General features: G+C 48.9%; 1 protein-coding gene across 5 annotated transcripts in view; it reads right to left on the bottom strand.

Moving 5' to 3' along the window:
* Positions 1–21,326, bottom strand: part of LOC119966005 (parkin coregulated gene protein homolog) — a 433,653-nt gene that overhangs the window by 239,146 nt on the left and 173,181 nt on the right. The gene's annotated exons all lie outside the window — the stretch shown is intronic.

Genomic DNA, 21,326 nt, shown 5'->3' with positions numbered 1-21,326 from the left:
TTTAAAACAAAATAAAGGAAAATATAGTTAAACAGAGTTGTTGAATTGGTTTATCTGCATTTTATTTAATGAATGTCAACTGCATTGAGGACAAACAGAAAGTAGGATTAATAGCGCAGATAAATGATAAATTCATGTAGATCCACTGGCATCCATTCTCACCATTTTGTTCAATGGCATTACCATTGCTGAGTTCCACCACTATCAACATCCTGGGGACTGTTGACCAGAAACTGAAGTGGACCAGCCATATAAATAACGTGGCGACAGTAATGGCTTGCTTTATATGACAAGAACACTTGTAGCTAAAGCTCTGAACGATTTATTAACATTAACTGTGGGTAAACGATATATAAAACAACAGATGAATAACAGTATGATCATGCACAAGCAACCTCCCTCCAGCTTCCGCCAGCCAGTCTGAGGGGTCACCTGACTCTAGCATTCATTTATAAACTAATGGGGTGGGATTAGAATAGAATAGAATAGAACAGTACAGCACAGAACAGGCCCTTCGGCCCTCAATGTTGTGCCGAGCAATGATCACCCTACTTAAACCCACGTAACCCAACAATCCCCCCATTAACCTTACACTACGGGCAATTTAGCATGGCCAATCCACCTAACCCGCACATCTTTGGACTGTGGGAGGAAACCGGAGCACCCGGAGGAAACCCACGCACACACGGGGAGGACGTGCAGACTCCACACAGACAGTGACCCAGCCGGGAATCGAACCTGGGACTCACTGATCCCGCGCTGGGTCGGAGAATCGCCGGGGGGACCCGAATCCTGTAATGCCGCTCTGACGCTGGGCCGTCGATTCTCCAGTCACCCATGGCGCTGGCTCGGTTGCAGCGGCGCCAGTTGGGAGCCACGGAATGTGGCCCCCCTGGCGATTCGCCGCGCTCAACAGACCGAATGCCCGGTGAGTTCGGCCGAGTCTCACCGGTGTCGTTCGCGTGTGGTCCTACCCGGCGGGACCTCGGCATTCTGGCTGCGGGGGCCGTCCTGGTGCGGGGGGGGGGGGGGGGGGGGGGGGGGGAGGTGGGTGCCGGCTCCGGGGAGGGTCCTCCACGGTAGCCAGGCCTGTGATCGGGGCCTATCGATCGGCGGCCGGTCTAATTCCGGGGGGGGGCCCTATGTTCCTCCGCGCCGGGCCCCTGTAAGTCTCCGCCATGTTAATCATAGATCATAGAATTTACAGTGCAGAAGGGGGCCATTCGGCCCATCGGTGCTGCACCGGCTCTTCGAAAGAGCACCCTACCCAAGGTCAACACCGCTCCCCCTATCCCAATAACCCAGTAACCCCACCCAACACTCAGGCCAATTTTGGTCACTAAGGGCAATTTATCATGGCCAATCCACCTAACCTGCACATCTTTGGACTGTGGGAGGAAACCGGAGCACCCGGAGGAAACCCACGCAGACTGTGGGAGGATGTGCAGACTCCGCACAGACAGTGACCCAAGCCGGAATCGAACCTGGGACCCTGGAGCTGTGAAGCCATTGTGCTATCCACAATGCTACCGTGCTGCCCCTGAAGCCATTGTGCTATCCACAATGCTACCGTGCTGTTGCGTGTGGGCTGACGTGGAGACAGCAACGCACCCGTATGTGCGGACCCGCGCCAGCTGGGACGTGCATGCACGGACCTGCGCCAGCCATGCTGGGGCACGTATCACCAGCTGGAGCTGCGTGAAGTGCTCCAGTGTCGTGCTGGCCCCTTGTGCGGTGCAGGATCGTCCCTAGTGGCCAGATAACGCCGTCGTAAAATGCTCCGGCGTTTACGACGGCTTCAACACTTAGCCCCATTATTGGAGAATCCCGCCCCATGGAGTTTCTAGTGGCATGTAGGTGAATTACAACACAAACATGATGGCCGGGATTCTCCGATCCCGTGACGGGTCAGAGAATTGGAGGGGGTGCGCGCGAATCCCGCCAGGCTGCTCTGACGCCGGGCCGCGGCGCCAGACGGGGGCCGTTGAAAGCGGCACCCTGGCGATTGTCCACGCTCGACGGGCTGAGTGCCCATCGAGTCCCGTCGGCGTCGTTCGCGTATGGTCTTACTCGGCGTAACCTTGGTGTTCTGGCTGTGGGGCCGTCCTGGTGGGAGGACGGGGGGGTGGGGGGGGGGGGGGCAACTCCATGGGGGGGGGGGGGTGGGGGGGGGCAACTCCATGGGGGGGGTGCCTCCAGTGTGGCCAGGCCCGCGATCAGGGGCAACCGATCGGCAGGCGGGCTTATTCCGGGGGGGGGCTATGTTCCTCCGCGCTAGGCCACTGTAGGGCTCTGCCATGTTGCCCGGGTGCCGCGTGGAGACGACCGTGGCACACATGCACAGACCCGCGCCATCCATGGCGAGCATGCGTGGACTCGCGCCAGCCGGACCCACGCTGGCCATGGCGCGCGCTCGTCCCCTGGCGGGTCGGCTTTCGGCACCGGAGCAGCGCACAGCACTCTGGCGCTGTTCTAGCCTCCGAGGAAGGGATGAATGCCTGTGCCTGGAGGACCATTGACACTGGCGTCAACACTTGGCCGGGACTTCAGAGTATCCCAGCCCATATCACTACAGCTACAAGAGCAGGTCAGAGAAATTCAGTCATAAAACACCCCGTAAATGTTATGCTTTGTTGAATGAGTAACTCACCTCCTGACCCCCCCCTAAAAGTCTATCACCATCTACAAGTTAGGAGTGTGATGGAATACTCTCCACTTACCTGGATGAGTGCAGCTCCAGCAACACTCAATAAACTGAATATGGTTCAGGACAAAACAGCCTGCTTAATTGGCACCTCATCCACCACCTTAAACATTCATTCCCTTCAGTACCGATGCATAGTGACAGCAGCCTATACTATCTACAAGAAACACTGTGCACTCCAGCAATTCATCAAGGATCTTCCAACAGCATATTCCAAATTGACATCATCTACCATCTAGAGGGACAAGGGCGGCAGATACATGGGAACCACAATCTGGCGGTTCCCCTCCAAGTCACTCACCATCCTGACTTGGAAATATATTGCCGTTCCTTCACAGTGGCTGCATCAAAATCCTGGAACTTCCTCCCTTACAGCACTGTAGAGGTAACTACACCTCATGCAGCAGTTCAGGAAGGCAGCTCACCACCCTCTTTCCAAGGGCAATTAAGGATGGGCAATAAATACTGGTCTAGTCAGCACACATCCCATGAATGGGTGAATTTGTAAAAAAAAATCATGTTGAACCATGGGCGGGATTCTCTCAGCCCGGGGCCGGGGCGGAGAATCCCCGCGACCGGCGCAAATCGCGCCACACCGCCCCAATGCTGGCACGCGATTCTCCGCAGAGCAGAGAATCGGCGCCATTAACGCCGGCATGGTTGGCGTGGCGTTGGTCGCGGGCTGCTCTACGTGGCCGGCCCGCCGATTCTCGGGCCTGGATGGGCCGAATGGCCATCGTGGAAACGCCACGTCCCGTTGGCGCCGTCCACACCTGCTCTCAGCCGGTGGGACCGTGGCGTTGAAGGGTCCGGGGGCGGCCTGTTGAGGGGGGAGGGGTTCCGACCCCGGAGGGGCCTCCGATGTGGCCTGGCCCACGATCGGGGCCCACCGATCGGCGGGCCGGCCTCTCTGTCTCCTGGCCTCCTTTCTTCTACGCCGGCCCCTGTACTCCTGCGCCGGCGCGGACAAGGGAGACACCGCACGTGCGCGGAAATCATGCCGGTGGGACTGCGTGTTTGCGCCGGACCCGCTGCACATGCACGCATCCCCCGGCGCCTGTTCCACGGCCGGATCAGCAGCTGGAGCGGAGTGAACCACTTCAGCACCATGCTAGCCCCCTGTAGGGGCCAGTATTGCTGAGTATTGGGCCGCATTGACGCCGTCAAGAAACGCGACGGCGTTTCCAACGGCGTCAACATTTAACCTCCGGATCAGAGAATCCCGCCCCCAATCTATTAGGGAAACTGTTAAATACAAGAACACAAAAAAATGAGGAACATTCGCCCTATTGAAACAGCTTTGCTATTCAATACAACCATGACTCATCTTCTGCTTCGGCTCCATTTTCCTCTCCGCTGCCATGTCTCTTAAATTGGATTTATCATTCAGAAGAAGATTTCAAGTTGGGAGAAAATAAAATTGGAAGAATCTTTATCTATGGGATAGTTAATTAAAAATAGATTACCACTTTATCCCCCTGGAAATAGATCTAATGTGGTGCTGAATTTTGGAAGGCAAATTCTGCAATTTACAGTTGTTATCAATAACCTGCTTTTGTTGCCCCCAGTTGCTTCTTCCTAGCATGTACAATAGGCTCAAGGGCACGGTCATCCTGGTACTCATCCTGTAAGAGTGCCAAGTGTAGTGAGCGTGACAACTGATTCAAAGCATCAAATCGACCTGGAAGTTGAAAGATTGCTGTAAAACAAGGTTTATGGTTATAGCTGGCAGGTATGCGCAATCCAGTTAGACCACTCAAAATAGGTCGCAAGCTCTGTAAGCCGCATTTTATTGAACCAACAGTATGAAATCAGGGCCTAACTGGTAGAAAACGCAATCTCTGCGACATAAATGACAAGTGAAGGCAAACTAATAACAGACAAAACCTTTGAAAAATCAAGAGAAATTTAGCAACAAGACAGCAAAAGACACACTTAAAATACACAATAGTTAGTGGAGTTTAGCAAAATAAATGGAAAATAACAATGATTATGGCTACAATATGAGCATAAAAAATATTTATTTTATTTCTGAGTTCTCTCAGAGGAGGAATCTGATACAGGTGTTAGAGGTGAAAATATTCTTACGTAGGCCTTTTTGAGTGAGTAAAGAAGCAGTTTATTATTTCAGATCTGGGAGAAAGATTTGGAGACTTCGCAGTCTCACTTGAGCTAAGCTTCGCATTGGGTTAACATACAGATTCAAGGGGCAGAATTAGTTGTATTCTCATTTACATACAATCAATCAAGTATATTTGCATCATAATTCATTACATGCAGTCAATCAATTTTCTTAGCATCCCAGTTATCACATATATGGTTAAAGTGGGTGTTGCCCCTAACTTCATGCAAAAATCACTCAAGACTAACATAAGGATATGTCCTGTCTGCAGCTGGGAACCTTGAGCTTATTAAGGATACATTGTATTCCTTGTTCTGTGAAGCTGTTATCAGCGGCTGTTAAAATACTCCCTATACATACCCACGCCTGGTTCTCATGAGGTAGTTTACACAGTTTGTAACTTAAGGTTCAGGAATGTGGCTAGTTCAGCCATTTTGTGTCTTTAGTAATGCTTTAATAGCTAACAGCCATTTTGTGTCCTATCTGATATTAACAAGCATTGTGTATACACTATATATTTCTACAAATTGCCTCTTCTAAACAGGCATCTAAGCCAATGAGTACCTTTTGTCTCAGCAGAACTATTCCAAAAATAATATAGGAGCACAAATGTAACTTCAGAGCCACCTATAATTTATATCATAGTCCAGTATCAGAAAATGTCCCTCAAGCACACTGGGCTAAATCGCTGGCTTTGAAAGCAGACCAAGGCAGGCCAGCAGCACGGTTCAATTCCCGTAACAGTCTCCCCGAACAGGTGCCGGAATGTGGCGACTAGGGGCTTTTCACAGTAACTTCATTTGAAGCCTACTCGTGACAATAAGTGATTTTCATTTCAACACAGACCAAAGGTCCCATCAGTTGCTTCACATAGAATCTCTACAGTGCAGAAGGAGGCCACTCGGCCCATCGTGTCTGCACCAACCCTCCGAAAGAGCACTCTATCTAGGCTCAGACCCGTAACCTCACCTAACCTCCACTTTTTGGACACGAAGGGCAACTTACCATGGTCGATCCACCTAACCTGCACATCTTTGGACTGTGGGAGCAAGCTGGAGAACCCGGGGAAAACCTACCCAGACACAGGGAGAACATGCAACCTTCACACAAACACCGAAGGTCGGAATCAAACCTGGGTCCCTGGAGCGGTGAGGCAGCAGTGCTACCCACTGTGCCACTGTTCCAGAGTGGCAAAATAAATAATTTTACGTGATTTTTGCAAAGGTTGTATCACATTACAGGGGTTATTTAAAAGTCCCACCAATGTGATAGAATGATTGGTGACAGGTGTACTGAAATTGGGAGACCAGGGACAATAGCAGAAGGATGTTTACGTAATTTAGTATTTTATTCTGGCATCACAACATTGGAAATAATATTTTTGAAGTACATTAGTCGTACTTATAGAGCAATGTACCATCCAATTTGTTCTTGTCTCTATACTCAGGCTCTGCATTTAGCATGCAGTGAAATATGCTTTACTTTACAGACAATACTGCACACCAAGTCCATTTGCTTACTTGAAATGAGAAAAGAAGCTATATTTAGATGCACATGACTTAAAATGATGCACAGTTAGGAGGCTGTAATGTGAATCGAGTTGAGATGGTGTTTCTAAACTGATCAAGCTTCATGTGTTATGGGTTTAAGATGAATAGTAGCAGGGGCATATTGTCGGCAGGACCCTTTGACTGATCGGGTTAGCTCAGTTGGCTGGACGACTGGCTTGTGCTGTGGAGCAATGCCATCAACGCGGGTTCAATTCCCATACTGGCTGAGGTTATTCATGATGTTATTCACCCTTGCCTCTTGCCCGAGGTACAGTAACCCTTCGGTTAAATCACCATCAGTCAGCTCTCAAAGGGGAGAGCAGCCTATGGTCCTTTGTACTGTGGTTACATTTAAGACCATGAGACCAGAAGACATAGGAGCAGAAATAGGTCACTCGGCCCATCGAGTCTGCTCTGCCATTCAATGAGATTATGGATGATCTGATATAATCCTCAACTCCACTTTCTTGCCTTATCCCCATAACCGTTGATTACCTTACTGATTAAAAATCTGTATGTCAGCCTTCAACATACTCAACAGCTTAATATCTACGCCTCTGTGCGGTAAAGAATTCCACAGATTCATTACGCTCTGAAGGAAAAATTCCTCCTCATGTCTGTCATAAATGGACGACCCCTTACTCTGAGATTATGCCCTCTGGTATTAGACTCTCCCATAAGAAGAACCATCCTCTCAATATTCACTCTGTCAAACCCCCTGAGAATCCTATGTCTTATGAAGGCCGCCTCTTATTCTTCTAAACTCCAATGCATACAGGCTCGACCTACTCCACCTCTCCTCATACGAAAATCCCTCCCTACCTGGGATTAACCTGGTGAACCTCCTCTGGACTGCCTCCAATGCCAATTTACTGTAGCTTTGAAACTTTCCATTATTTTCCAGAAACCCAGTTGATTAAGGATATAACTGGAGCCAATCTTTACAACCTTTTATAAGCATTTATTTACATAGCTAAGCACCTCCGAACCAACAACCACAGTTTAAGTCAGTGTCTATGTATAGGAGTATTAATGAATCCCAGTCCATCACATTCTTACAATTAAACACAATGAACACATCTCCTAGGTATGTAGGGCTGGGGGATGGTGGGTGGCCAGGGGGTGGGCTGCTGAGTCGGGGTGGGCGGGTTAAGGTTCTAGCACGGCCGGCGCCATGTTTTTTGGCGCGATCAGTGCAGGCTGTCAGCCCTGCGCATGCGCGGCCCGGAACCTGGCCATGTTTTCCGTGTGATCTGCTGGTGGTTCACGCGGCGCCAGTGGATTCTTTGTTGGTGCCGGCACTTACCCACTGGAGCAGAGAATTACGGCCATGGTGTTTTTGTTTACACCACAAAGGGCTCAGAATGGCCATAGCAGGTTACTACCAAGTCTCCAGCCAGTGGACCTCCATGTGCATAAAATTCCGCCCAGTGTTTTAATCCAAGGTAATCTGGCAAGAAGTAGCAAGGGCTTGTGTTTTCACACGATTCACCGACAGACCCTTTATATATCCTAGCATCAGACCAACTGACTGAGATTTATGAAACAGAAACAGGAAATATTGGAAACACACAGCTGGTCAGGCAACATCTCTGGAGAAAACAGAGAAGTCAGTAGTTTCAGGTTTCATCTTAACTTGCCAGTTTTTGCTTTCAAAGATGTTCAACCTCTGCATTTTTTGGTTTTGTTGTCTTTGATTTGTGCTTGAATAAAGTGCTTTCTATCCCAGTGATGTGCCAAAAACAATTGGCAAATTGAATTATTTTCGCAACGTGGATCAATTGGGCTTAGAAGATGAGTGAAGTTTTTCTACAAAAAGGGTTTCCAATAATGTGGCCCAATGGAGGGCAAAATGCCTGAATGCAGAAGTCAATCATTTCAAATGATAAAATATTGTGGAAACACCATTAAATCTTCGAGTGACCCATTACCCTAACTTGCTCAGATATTGCTGCTTAGTCAATATCCTGAAACCTCCCCTCCATTAGCATTGCCGGAACACTGTCACCAGGAGGGGATAGTTCACCATCATCTTCTCAAGGCAACTCGGGATGGGTTAATATAGATAGAAAAGAAACACAATACAAACTGCACTGCAGTAAGGTTCAGGCAGGTTAAGGTGGGTTTGTAACATGGCAGCAAGGTGGCGCAGTGGTTAGCATTGCTGCCTCACTGCGCCGAGGTCCTAGGTTTGATTCCGCGTGAGTTTCACTCCCACAACCCAAAAGATGTGCAGGATAGGTGGATTGAACATGCTAAATTGCCCCTTAATTGGAAAAAATGAATTGGGTACTTAAATTTATTTAAAAAATAGATGGGTTTGTAACTTTGTGGCATTGCTAAATTACAAAGCCCAATGCCGCTGTTTGATATTCTTTGGGTAGCCAAATGTGTATCCAGTGTATTGGCAGAGAGCACACTTGGAAGAAAATCAGGAAGAATATCCAGTCTGCTTGCTCATATGTGGGTCTTCCAAAAGTTGATCGCAGTGTTATTAACAACCTAGGCTAGTCAACAGTATTGAATAAATTTACTTGCAATCTCAACAACAAAAATATGCTACCCTTGGCACTTTCATGCATGAACACCAAAAGTGACTGAGCACTTTCATTAGACTAATTTATCATTGTAATTAGCCATAATCATAGTCATCCTGTCAGAATGAAAATGGAAAACTGGTAGCTTCACGATAATGTATTTGAATGTGAACGTTGTCAACCGAGAAATGAAATGAAGCAGATTCTGAATAGAACCATCTTTTCAGCTGAGTAATGAAGCCATACATCGGTCAAGACATGTCTTTGAGAATAACTTTACTCCAGTGTCAAAATTTTACTCCACAGATAACAAATCAATTATTTAGCTGTTTCAGAGAGCTCATTAAAAAAATTAGAGTACCCAATTCAGTTTTTCCAATTAAGGGGCAATTTGACGTGTTCAATCCACCTACTTTGCACATCTTTTGGGTTGTGGGGGTGAAACCCACGCAAACACAGGGAGAATGTGCAAACTCCACACGAGGAAGGAACTGCGCTCCGAAAACTAATGATTCAAAACAAACTTGTTGGACTTTAACCTGGTGTTGTAAATACTTCTTACTGTTCACATAATGAAGCAGTTTACACTCCCATGCAGTGGGCTGCATTCAATCTTGTTAAGTGATAACTAACATTCCTGCCACATAATTGCAAAACACTCACCCTCTCTCTTGGCATTCAATGGCATTACCATTGCTGAATTCCCTGAGGGTTACCATTGATCAGAAACTGAACTGGACCAACTATATAAACACTGTGGTAACAAGAGCAGGTCAGTGACTCGAAAATCTACAGTGCAAAACTCACCTTGCGACTCTCCTAAGCCCGTTAAACATCTAAAGGTGGATGTCGGGTCTGGTGGAGTATTTTCCATTTGCCTGGATCAATGCATGTCCAACAGATTAATATGTAAAGTTAAAGTGCATGGGATTGCGGGTAGTGTCTTGAGATGGATAGAAAGCTGGTTAGCAGACAGGAAACAAAGAGTTAACTGCGTCTTTTTCTGATTGGCAGAAGTGACTAATGGAATACCGCAGGGATCTGTGCTAGGACCCCAACTGTTCACATTATATATTAATGATTTGGAGGAGGGAACTAAATGTATTATCTCCAAATTTGCAAATGATACAAAGTTGGGTGGGAGGGTGAGCTGTGAGGAGGATGCAGAGATGCTTCAGTGGGATTTCGACAGACTGAGTGAGTGGGCATATGCATGGCAGATGTAGTATAATGTGGATAAATGTGAGGTTATCCAATTCGGCAGCAAAAGTAGGAAGGCAGATTATTATTTGAATGGGTGTAAATTGAGGTGGATACTCAACGAGACCTTGGTGTCCTCGTGCATCAGTCACTGAAAGTAAGCGCGCAGGTACAGCAGGCAGTAAAGAAGGATATGGCATGTTGGCATTCATAGCAAGAGGATTTGAGTATCGGAATAGAAATATTTTACTCCAATGTATAGGGCATTGGTGAGGCCACACCAGGAGTATTGTATGCAGTTTTGGTGTACATTTCTGAGCAAGGATGTTCTTGCTATGGAAGAGTGCATCGAAGGTTAACCACGCTGATTCCTGGGATGACGGGACTGTCATATGAGTAGAGATTTAATCAATTAGGATTCTATTCATTGGAGTTTAGGAGAGTGAGAGAGGATCTCTTTTTTAAAAATTTAAAAGTGCCCAATTCATTTTTTCCAATTAAGGGGCAATTTAGTGTGGCCAATCCACCTACCTTGCACATCTTTGGGTTGTGGGGGCGAAACCCACTCAAACAAGGGGAGAATATGCAAACTTCACAGGGACAGTGATCCAGGGCCGGGATGGAACCTGGGACCCTGACGCCGTGAGGCAGCAGTGCTAACCATTATTACCTCTGAATTGCCCATTCCTATAAGGATGGTACTAGTGTTTTCCACCGTGAAAATTGAGGCAAAATATTGATTTAGCATCTCCGCATTTCTGTGTTCCCCACTATTAACTCCCCAGTTTCATCTTCCAAGAGACCAACATTCCTTCATTGTTGTGGAGTCAAAAACCTGGAACTCCACCCCCCTACCCCCTAACAACACTCTAAGTCTACTTACACCACATGGACTGCAGTGGTTCAAAATGGCAGCTCCCCACTACCTTCTCAAGGGCGATTAGGGATGGACAAGCGGCAACTGCATTCCATGAATGACGAGAAAACATTTGCCTGTCGCTAATTTTTTTCCAACAGTTTTCACACAGAAGTTAGCCTCAGCACTATCTAGTATTTTATTTAATTCCAAGGCAATCTAATATTGCTACTTCATTTCAATCTGCCTGGGAGGTACACTGTAACCTATTTAAATAGTTTGGAAATGTGTTGAAGTGTCATTCACCCTCATTGTAGAATGATCCATGTGAAACTTTCGTGTAACCCAAGAAGACAAGTGGTGTTGAATGACACGTCAACAGGTGGTCATCTCTCGTAAAGCATAAAATCCAGTATATTATTTTCATATTGTGAAAAAGGGAACAACGCACTTATTTTCCATCTGCAGACCCGCGTATCGCTTTTAATTCTAATAATGCTCTTCTACAAGGCAAATTATCTTGAACATGCCACATACATATTTCAGAGGAGTGCAGTAACGCAGAATTGTCAAGCAGATTATTTTATTCTTACGGGTTCAGTTCAATGCTTTTTAGCAAATTCCTGCAATGCAAACCTTATTAATAAAAACGGCTGCCAGTGCTTATAGATCTCCGCTCATCTGCCAGTACTAACGAATAGGCCAATACTTAACAAATCATCAGAAGACTAAAATATTTTCTTTCAGTTACGTACTGGTTTGGAGAGATGTATGTGTTGGAGAAACCTGCACTACGTTGTGTTTTAAGTTCTGTATATTTTTTCTTACTGTGCTTTGCAAAGACTGGGGTTTGCTGCATCAGATTTTATCCAATTCTACAATATGTTTTTTATAATTCCATGTATAATTCCACAATTGGAGTCTTGGCTGCCACCTCCTCCCACCTCCACCCACATATAAAGCACTAGTACTTGACAGGGATTATGGATTTGATTATTTAAGGTGACTTCCTTTCAACACAACTCCATTTTCTTGTTGAGAACATATGCTAAAAAAAGAAGAATTTTACCTCCAAGAGTAAAGTTTCTGCTGTGATTGTGGAGGCAGCAGAATCAGCGGAGTGATTGTTTTATGCCCACTAAAGTCACACCCTCTCCATCCAGCCCAATTTCACACTTGGGGCTCATCCCCCATTTATCGTGAGCCCCAGTGCGATTGCTGGAAGTTTGCAGTGGGCCGAGTTGGGCAATTGAAAGGCTGCACAAGGCATTGAAGTGTATTTTTCTTTACTGTACAATTAAAGAGGCACAGGCCGTAACTTTTGAAGTGAAGCTGTGATGGGGCCGCATCAACTATTAATTACATAGCTAACAGATTCAGATCTGAGGTTACTGCTGCAATAGGTGTGCCAAGTAATCTTCTCCCAGGAGAGGAATAGTGAGTAAAAGCAAAATTAATAGTGAGTGCCTGGGAGTAGGTAGCGCCCATTGTGAATACTAACAAATGCCACACAGTGCAGATGGGAATAGATATGCACACTTTAAGGAAGCTATAAATCCACTAAAGTAAATGGGCAGAATCTTGTGCTGTAGCCAAGAGCGTGAAGCGAGGCAGGCAGGGAAATGAATTGTGCAAGAGGCAAAAAATCAGTTTCCTGATAGCAGGATAAACCGTAGATACTGGGCTGGATTCTCCAGTCACACAGCACGGGTGGGATTCTCTGAACCCAGGGCTGGGTTGGACAATCACCGGGCCGGCTGCGATTCACACAACACCTCCCCAAAGCCGGTCCAGCAATTCTCCGGTAATCGGAGAATCGGCGGCATTGGCGCCGGCGAGGTCGGCATGGCACCGGTCGGGAGCTGGTCTATGCGGCTCCCCTGGTGATTCTCCGCCCGGGATGGGGCGAGTAGCCGCCAAGAAAGCCCGAGTCCCGCCGACGCCCTTCACATGTGGTCTTACCCGATGGACTTCGGTGTCCATCCTGCGGAGGGGCGGCCTGTTGTGGGGGGGGGGGAACCGACCCGGGAGGGGGATGCATCCATCGTGGCCTGGCCCGCGATCGGGGCCAACCGATCGGCGGGCTGGCCTCTCCTGGTGGGGGCTTCTTTTACTCTGCGCTGGCCCCTATAGCCCTACCCCATGTTGCGTCGGGGCTGGCGCAGAGATGGAAGCCAGCCCGCATGCGTGACTTTGCGCCGGTCGCAGCGCGCATGCGCAGACCCGCGCCGCCTGTTTGAACATAGAACATACAGTGCAGAAGGAGGCCATTCGGCCCATCGAGTCTGCACCGACCCACTTAAGCCCTCACTTCCATCCTATCCCCGTAACCCAATAACCCCTCCTAACATTTTTGGTCACTAAGGGCAATTTATCATGGCCAATCCACCTAACGTTTGACCGGCGTCAATTCATGTTTGACGTGGATTGACCCCCTGAAGGGCTCAGGATCGCTGCTCCTGGGGGCCTGTTGATGTCATCGTAAAACGCGACGGCGTTTACAACAGCGTCAACACTTAGCCTCAGGATCAGATAATCCTGCCCGTTTCTCAGCGGCACGCGTTCGCCGACTTTGAGCTCCTCTCTTCCCACCGCTTCACCCCGCATCAGCGGGAAACCCACAGGCAGGGGTATGCTGCCAGCGGGAAAAGAGAATCCCAACGGCAGGAAAATTCCGGCCACTAACTTCTCAGAATTTGAAGGTGTGTTGAGCTTCCTGATGGCAAGTGTCGGGAAGTCCTTTTACATGCATGCTCATTAAGAAGCAATCTCGCCAGAATTACGTGCACCTTTCAAATTAAGTTCTCGGCAGGCAAGAAATGTATGCCTTCAGATTCACAACTGTATATACGTGATATGCAGCAGGCGAGGTAGTGTGCATGCTGTGATGGCGTGACTAGCTGCTGATTTTTCCTCTTTGAGGAACCTTGTTCCATGGCAGACAATGATTGAGATCGGGTGACGGTAATAAAAAGCAATAAAGGAGGACTGTCTCAGGGATGGAGTGAGGGTAAGGGGCAGGGCTGTCTGAGGCAGGCAGGGAGGGAAGGCGATAATGACATGTAGAAGAGGAAAGGGCCTAATGCTGTTGGTGTGGTCATGTTGTAGTGGGGGGAAATGGGATTCCAAGCAGGGCTGGGCGAAGATTGATGGCCCCAATGGGCAGAATCAATGTAGTCAGCAGTGGGGTCCTGGGGGTTGAACTGAGGGTACTGAGCAGCAGAGGGAACAGTCACAGTGAGGGGGGAGTGAAAGGCCATGTGGTGGTTGGGTTTTGGGTGGCCTCATGGTCGGCTGGGGGAATAGTGAAGGAGTCATCACAGAATTGAACAAATCAGGTGGTGTGGATATCGGGAGGGGTCAGGGTGAGAATGAGCCTGAGGATGATAATGTATGTATGCTCAGAAACAAGGGAAGGAATGTGGAGGATAATGGTTATTGGGTCAAGGGTAATGGGGGGAGGCTACATTTGGTGGGTCAAAGTTGATGGGAGAAGTTGGTGGGTGACGGGGGAAGGCAGGCAGGGGTGGAGTGAGTCTGAAATGTGACACACACCATTTCTTAAAGCTCTTCTTGAAAAGGCAATTGATCTGAAAGTGAAATCCTTCAAAGTGGGAGCGTGGATGGGTGGAGTTAATGGTGAGCACATTTGGCCAACTAATGGGACAGTTCAGTAATCATGGGCGGAATTCTCCGACCCCCCGAAGGATCGGGGAATCGCCCGGGGCCGGCGTCAATCCCGCCCTCGCCGTGGCCAGAGTTCTCCGCCACCCGGGAATCAGCGGAGGCGGGAATCACGCACCGCCGGTTGGCGGGCCCCCTGCGGTGATTCTCCGGCCCGCGATGGACCGAAGTCCCGCCGCTGACAAACCTTTCCCGCCGGCGGAAATCAAAGCACGTCTGGTGCCGGCTTGATTGGCGGCGCGGGCGGGCGCCGGGGTCCTGGGGGGCCAGGCCCCGGGGGGGGGGGGGGGTGCCCCCACGGTGGCCTGGCCCGCGATCGGGGCGCATCGATCGGCCGGCGGGCCTGTGCCGTGGGGGCACTCTTTTTCTTCTGCCTCCGCCATGGTCTCCACCATGGCGGAGGCGGAAGAGACCCCCTCCCCCGCACATGCACCGGGATGACGTCAGCAGCCGCTGACGCTCCGGCGCATGCGCGGACCTCCGCCGGTGGGCGAAGGACTTTCGGCCCTGGCTAGCGGGGCGCCAAAGGCCGTTCGGGCGCCGGCGGACGGAGCGGAAACCACTCCGCCACGGACCTAGCCCCTAAAGGTGCGGAGAATTCTGCACCTTTGGGGAGGCCTGATGCCGGAGTAGTTCTTGCCAGTCCACAACGCCGGGACCCCTGCCCCGCCGGCTAGGGGAGAATCCTGGCCCATGAGTTAAAGAGTTGAGAACTATTGTTGGGTATTTTCTCATCTCTATGTCCAACCTTCAAACACAACAGCATTGCTGCCTGATCCACAGGTCTCAGGAAAATGAGATCCCAGCAAGGTCAGGAGAAGGAGGAGAGAATGTGCTGAAGGATGGCTCCTGCTGACCGAGGGAGGGAAGGATGGAGTAGGCAGTCCTGCGATCTCTCTTGTGACAAAGAGGGAGGATACTGTGATGTCAGAAGACTATTGGTCCTCAAAGATTGTGAAGAGCAAGGCTCATACTAGGAAGGTTATTCCCGAAGTCCTGAGACGAAAGAGTAGCTTTGGGAAGTTCAATGATGATAGAGAAAGCTCTGAGGATAGTGGATGGGAGGTTGAGGGTTACAGGGTGGGGGTTGCATTGGGGGGGGGGGGGGGGGGGGTGCCACTGTGCCAGAGGGCAGTCCAAGGGGCATCCCGAGAGTCGCTATAGCTAGTCATGGGTTAAAAGAAGGTGGGGGCAAGGCAAGTGTAATAGGGTAATGGACTGAGGATTGAGGGAGATGCAGAGAAGTGATTGAGGAGGTCATGACTTCCATTTTCAGAGCCACTGTCACAGTGCCCATGCACGTGGCTGAATCAGCAAGAAGAGCTCTTGGCAGTCAGTGATACTCCAGGATGGGATGGATCACATTGGGCTGGCTGGAGAACTTGGGATGTCTATTGCTAAGTACAGGGCTTCCCTTTGGAAAAGAAAATGCTCAGGAGAGGGAGGAGGGCTTCAAAAAATATGCTGACCGAATAATTGTCTGATGCAGATCACCTCAGGCGGAGAGGATGATGGGTCAAGTGAATTGAACGCTTGAGCTAGCTCTGGCGCAGTGGTGGTGGAATCAGCAAAGGGTAGCCCAGGGCCAGGTAGAGCATCAAAGGAGAGAGACTTCAGAGGGTCAGCGAGTTTGAGATGCTAGAAGCCCGGGGCCAATGCAGCATCGAGCATTAGAGCACAAACAAATATACCCACATGGGTTGCAGCTACCTGTAATAGTCAAAGAGGCAAGTCAGAGACAGCTGTGGATGTCACGAGCTGCTCCAGAAAGGCCTACAGCCATGTCGATTGGAAGGGAATCCAATGCCAGTGGTATTGAAAGTCACCACAGCATTGAACTTCTACGCCAGTGGGTCTTTCCAGGGCTTCACTGGGAATATGTGTGAAATATCGCAGACAGGCACTCACAAATGCATCAGGGAGGCCACCAATGCCCTGTTCAGAAGAGCTAAAGAATTTATTAAATTCAATATGGACCCAAAGAACCAGGTAGTCAGAGCTGTCGGATTTGAGGCATCACTGGATGTCCATAATTCCAAGGGGAGTTGACTGCCCACATGTGGCACTGGGAGCTCCGTGGGATCAGCCAGCAGAAAGGGGTTTTCACTCTGAATGTACAGCTGGTCTGTGATCACTGGGAACAAATGCTTTGGGTGTGCGCATGTTACACAGAAAGCCCTCATGACTGATACATCCCCACTAACTTGCAGGTCCTATAAGTGTTTGATCCCACTCCCCGACTGCAGGGTTGGCACATTGGTGACAGGGGATATCTACAGAAGACCTGGCTAATGATACCAGTGTGGAACCTGCATTTAAGATGATTGGCAAAAGAACCAGAGGCAACATGAGGAAAAACCTTTGCACAAAGAGTGGAATGCACTCCTGCCCTGTTATTATGGTCGATACTGATTCAAATGAGTGGTCAGAAGGAAATCTGGTGAATATTTGGAGAAAAGAATTATAGCGGTGGGAATGACTGGCTTTCTCTTTGAAAGAACTGGCACAGATTTGATGGGCTGAATGGCCTCCTTCTGTGCTGCACCATTCTATCTTATCGAACCCAAAGCAAAGGCACTCGATGGAAGCTGCCGCGGATTAAAGGGTGTATATGGAAATAGGAGAAGTATCAGGGAGCCCACGATTCCTCTCTCTGGGCCCTGACTGGGAGGAAGACTTCATGGGGTGTGCAGTAAATTCAGGCTCCCAACTGATGCTACAAACAGGAGAGAGAGAAAAGGACTCTTTGAGAATGCAGGTGGATGCAAAACCCAAAAAAAGGTTTTAATCTTGGCAATCCTATTTTTAACCAAATTAAAATGAAGCCATTCAATTCCAGTCCTTTGCTGGCAGCGTAAAGAAGCAATGATTCCATACTGATGAGATGATCACTGACAATAGAAAAGCCAACTTTTAAGTTTAAAAAAAAATCTGAGGAGGTAGGAGGAAGAATATCTCCTCTTGACATCTGTGGTAAGTTGATACCAGCCACATCAATGCGACCACAAAACACCACACAACAAAGGTAGAAACAGCTGCACCAGCAATTCAGAATGCACAGTTTGCACAACTGTCTGGGGTGTTTATTGGACCATCATAAAGTACACAGCTCTTGTGAAGTGGCGCACAAAGCAATTTAACAATATTGGGAGCAGCACTGAAGAAAAATATCGCATCAAGGTCTGGGCTTAAGACTTAAAATAATAGCTGAGCCTATTTTCTTCTTTGGTGCACTAAAATAATGTTTCTTTTTGCAGCAGCTTTAATCTACGTGAAGGATACATTTACACAAATTCTGCGACAGTAATTTACCTTCCATTATTCAGGGAAGAAAAGAACCTTTTGGCAAATATATTCATTCATTTCATGACTTTTCTGGCTTTGTGACTCTGCACAGTCATTATCATCCCTAATTCCATTTAAATCACTGTCATTACGGAGAATGACTCCACACTGTACCGTTCTAAATTAGCGCACAAGATTCACAGCTTCAAAATATACCATGTAGTTACACAGACACAGAGGGAGTGAGGTACTATTCTTTTTAACTACTGGAGTGGAATTATGTTCTGACTAAATAACAGTGGTATAATTAGCTTCAAAGTAAATGTACAGACCCGTTTCTCTAAAAGTCATACCACAGGGTTATGATACCTTTGCACAGGCAGTGATTCAGAACCCTCAACTGTCACCTGTTCCACTTCTTTTGAAAACAAACAAAACAAATTATCGGGTGCAAGAAACTGAGAGTTTGGGAATAAACTGCAGATAGAGTGGTAAAAAATATTTGTGACCTCAAAGTAGGGCCTATCCCCCGCTTGAATGGCAACCATGAGGCCTTTGACTGCTCGCAAGGTTGTCCGATTAGAAAAGGTTCACCAGCTCAAACTCGAGGCTTTAACTTGTAGGTCCAGTGATCTAGACAAAGGATGACTCCATCAAAACCCACTTGATCCATCAGATTTCACTTAGGCTAACAACTGCAGCAGCGCGAGTGATTTAATGTTGGAATGTATTAGCACTTCATGACTGGACTGGCTTTGCCTCTTGCTATCTGATTATGGTGGCACTGACAGCAGTCATTGTGAAGCTATACGCGCAATATATGAATGCAGAATGGTGGGCTATGTATAAAGGCACGAGGAGCATCGTTGTCAAGAGGGGTACACCATTCGGCCCCTCGAGCCAGCTCTCCACCATTCAGTTAGGTCAAGACTCATCTGCACCTTAACTTCATTCGGCACAGTAGCACAGTGGTTAGCACGGTTGCTTCACAGCTCCAGGGTCCCAGGTTCGATTCCCGGCTTGGGTCACTGTCTGTGCGGAGTCTGCACGTGCTCCCCATGTCTGCATGGGTTTCCTCCGGGAGGTGCTCCGGTTTCCTCCCACAGTCCAAAGATGTGCAGGTTAGGTGAATTGACCATGTTAAATTGCCTTTAGTGTCCAAAAAGGTTAGGTGGGCGTTACTGGGTTACGGTGATGGGGTGGAGGTGTGGGCCTAGGTAGGGTGCTCTTTCCAAGGGCCAGTACATACTTGATGGGCCGAACGGCCTCCTCCTGCACTGCAATTTCTATGACTCTGTGATTCACCTGGATTGGTTCCATATGCAATCTTTAACTAACAGTGTCAGTTGTGGTTCAGTTAGCTCTTCTCTGATGGGGACTGTGGGTTCACATCTCGCTCCAGAGACTCGAACATGTAATCTAGGCTGGCACTGCTAGTGCTGTGCTGAGGAAGTGCTGCACTGTTGGAGGTGAAACCTTCGGGTGAGATACGAGATATCCTTTCTCAGACGGGCATAAAAGATCCATAGCACTATTCTGAATAGTTGGGAAGTTCTTCCTGGTGTCTTGGCCAACATTTGTTCTTCAACGAACAGCTAAGAAGAGATGACCTAGTCATCATTACATTCGAAACTTGAAAATACTGGACAATCTCAGCAGGTCTGTGACAGCACCTGTGGAGATAGAAGGGAGCCAATGTATTATTTTAATGCCTCAGTTACATCACCCTTTAATTTTCTACGTTCAAGGAAATACAAGCCTAGGGCATGATTTAATGGCCACATTGCTGTTAAGCGAGAGCGCGACAAGGCTGTTAAATAGCAGGAGAGACCAAAAATGAGAATCGCGCCGGGTGCCGATTCGTTTGCCATCTAACTGGTCAGCTCCCCTTGGCAAAATCCAGATCTTGCCTTAGTGTGCCAAGAAACCAATAATCAAGACTTAAGCCCAATCTCCAGACAATTAATGGGAGGAACTCCCTATCTTATGGTCTCCTGTGTTCTAATGGCCTCCCCAGCAAGTGGCCACACTGGCGCCAATTCGTACTCCTTTTTAAAAATGTGAATCTGGCAGAGAAGCTACCAGAGGTGGGTAGCGATCTTCGTTTACAGGCAAAGAGCCCGGGGGTGGAAGGTGGCGGCAGGAGTCCAGGACTCCCATGTCTGGGGAAATAGGCCATGGGATTGGTGGATGCTCAGCCTGCATAGTGGAAAAAAGTGTCAAATGCGTCATACTGGTCGGGGTGCTGATATTTTAATGGGTTTTGCAGAGTGTCCACCACTGCCCCACTCTCTCAATGATGCCACGCCGCTCTCCCCACCCCTCCCACACCCTCCCCCCACTCCTCCACCAATGCACAATCCCCCCTTACCCCCTACCTATCCCCGTTCCACCCCCCCCCCACCCCATCAGTGCCCACTCAGGCACTCGACGTACTTGGCCTTCTTTGCTCTACCGCTGCGTCTAGGTGTGTCCCCAGGATGCACATCAGAGGTGGAGGCATCCAGCTGCTTACCGGGTCCCGATGCTTTTGATGCTTCTGGCGGGTGTCCTCTAGTGACTCTGGGGCCGGGAGGGCCCCAGCGCATTTGCCAGCGGCACATGCCCCGCCGTGCCACCCTGACCATGAGACACGGCGTTCTCAGGGGGGCGGTACTCAGGGATGCTGGTGGCCACTGTCATTGCTCTGTGGGATGAGTCCATGTCGGACACCTCTACTCATGCTGCTGACGTTGTGCACCAGGCTCTCCATTGCCACCCTAGCAGCATTGCTGGCACCATCCCCTGCACCCGTAGGCTCTGAGACTCTGCCAAGCAGCTATGGACCTGCTGGTGTGTTGCTGGCATCCCACTCGGAATATCACGGCCGCACCTTATCGTCTGCCTCAGCTCTGGGTAAACCTGGCCCAGAGGCTCAGCATCTGACTGGGATCCAGGTGACCTCCAACTGCTGTCTTGCTTGGGTGTTCCTGCCTCCACCTGATGTGCATCAGCAAATGTGTGGTTATCACCAGAATGTGCCCCAGAAGCTTGTCCACTACTATTGCCCACTGAGGTTTGTGTCTCACCGTTGGTGGAGAGTGGGGATGACAGATCTCTACTAACTATTGTGGTTGTATCCTTGGAGCTCTCATCCAATGTGTTCTCATGGGAGGTGGGGTGGCACCCAGAGTGGACCTGCGCCATCGGATGGAGGTCCTTAATGGACATGTGGTAGTGGGAGGGATGGGTCAGTCTGTATGGCAATCACAACTCATGTTTGACAGTTTGATGTGACCATCAATTCACTAGAGACATGATTGGAAGTAAACCGTGGTTTTAATAGTCTTACAACTGAGCCTGCCTGCGACCAGAGGAACTGAGAGCAGGCTTACGGCTGCAGCACTTT

This window comes from Scyliorhinus canicula, chromosome 1 (genome assembly GCF_902713615.1).
Source record: "Scyliorhinus canicula chromosome 1, sScyCan1.1, whole genome shotgun sequence".
NCBI classification, from domain to species: Eukaryota; Metazoa; Chordata; class Chondrichthyes; order Carcharhiniformes; family Scyliorhinidae; genus Scyliorhinus; species Scyliorhinus canicula.
This window is presented reverse-complemented; position numbering and strand designations above follow the sequence as displayed.